Source organism: Orbicella franksi, chromosome 13 (assembly GCF_964199315.1).
Source record: "Orbicella franksi chromosome 13, jaOrbFran1.1, whole genome shotgun sequence".
In the NCBI taxonomy this organism is placed as follows: Eukaryota; Metazoa; Cnidaria; class Anthozoa; order Scleractinia; family Merulinidae; genus Orbicella; species Orbicella franksi.
The window spans coordinates 22,980,988-22,983,121 of NC_138157.1; positions in this window are offsets into that span (position 1 = coordinate 22,980,988).

Sequence of the window (2,134 nt, forward strand, 5' to 3'; positions counted from 1 at the left end):
TCAGGAAACGCGGAGAATTTTGTTCAAAGGTCAAAATATGCCGGATGTTATGATTTTAGTATTCAGGAAACGCGGAATGTATTGTTTCGGAGGTCAAAAGAGATGCGTACTGTCTAATTTCAAAGACAGGAAATGACAGATGTTTTGATGTTTTTGTAAAATAGAACAGGGATAAGCACGTAAAATCATTACCGTAGAATTCCGAAAGTAACTGCCCCCGTTACTTTCGGATTTAGCAGGCCCAAGGAGCCGCTACTTTCGGGTAGCCGTTACTTTCGAGTAGCCGTTACTTTCTGATGGTTAAAAAACGTTTGTAATTGGGCAGTCATTTTACACAAAGAAGACACGTTACATGATACGTATGAAAAGGTCATTCAGGTTACGTATAATCTGCGATCAGGCGTTACGTATTTATTACCAAAGCATACTGTAACAAAAAAGGGCGCCAAACGTGTGTACAATACAATGAAAAGTAGCGTTCATATTATACGGGAACTAAATACTGTATTATTTGACTCTGATCATACCGTATCTGGCACATACAGCCCTTATATGTAAGTATGAAATCAAATCACAAATATTTCCTGTTCAAATGTTTCAGTCCTTTGATCAGTCCCGCACTCAGGCTGTTCCATCCGCACTTCGCTTGAGAGCAGAGAGTTTTTCTTTCAATGTCTTCTTTAAATCTGTACGGCCCTAGTACGGTACCGTATCACCGGTAGTTATTTTATGCAATGCTTTTGAATCGATTTTTGAAAATACACACAAGAGACCACTGATTGTTATTTGCTATAAATAAAATAGGAAATTATTCAATTCACTGCCAAGTTGTATTTCTAAGCACTTACCGTGCTGTTTGAAACAGGCGTTACATTAAATACAACAGATTTTATTGTTTTTGAGTTGTCATTTTTGAACGGGCCGCTACTTTCGGGGGATCTTTACTTTCGGGGGGGGGGGGCGTTACTTTCGGGATTTAATAGAAAGATAAAAAATTAACGTTACTTTCGGCGGGGCCGTTACTTTCGGAATTCTACGGTATTGGCATGAGGTGAAACTAGTCTTGTGTTTAACACATTTAACTTCAGTGAGCTATCACAATACTGAGCATGATGCTTTGCATAAATATTTGATCCATCAGAGCACATTTCTGTAGGATTTTTATCAACTTGACCCCCCACCACACAGCCACAGAGACATGTGCATGTACATGCATGTGCTGAATGGCACAAAAGGTCAAGTAACCCTTGAATGTGAAAGGAAGGGCAAATTGCACACAATTGACTTCCTGGTGGTGAATGTTTCTGGCGACAAACCTCCACTTCTCAATGGACGAGACGCACGGGCTTTAAGGTATTTGACTATTTATGCAGATGAGACAAACGCAGTCAAGGAGGAGACTACACGAAACTCGCACAAGCTGCCTGCACTCGGCAAATTAACTTCAGAGGACATTCTAAAGCACTACCGCAACGTTTTCAAACCAGGACGCGGGAAACCTCTTGGGAGCCCCATGCAAATCGACTTGGATCCGTCTGTCGCACCCGTTCATGCCCCCACGCCCTGCGTTCCAGTGGCAAAATTAGACAGAGTCAATGAAGAACTGAAAAGGCTCTGTGAAGAAGGAATTATAAGGCCTGTTACCCAACCTACTGACTGTCTGTCCAATATGCTGGTTAAAGAAAAACCTAATGGCAAACTCCGCATCTGCATCGATCCGAGCCAGACCATAAACAAGGCGATCAAAAGACCCAAATACACCACACCCACAATCGAGGAGAGGTCACCTCTTCTGACAAAAGCCAAGGTATTCACCGTTGTTGACGTTTCTGAGGCGTTTCACACTATTGAACTGGATGAAGACTCTTCCCTAATTTGTTGATTTTGTAACAAGTCCTACAGTTAATTTAATATTTTTTTGCCGTACATGGCTCGAGTAACATTCCAAGAAAAATAAGACTCTGAGCACATATCTGACATAAAATGTCATTTAAATGTTGTCATATAGTTATTTCATATTGTTCTATAGTTTATACTGTTTTTAAACAATAAATCTGAAACATTGCAAGTAGCAACAAACCCATAAATATTATATATTGTATTATACATTTTCAAGCTTTCAATGTTGGTATGT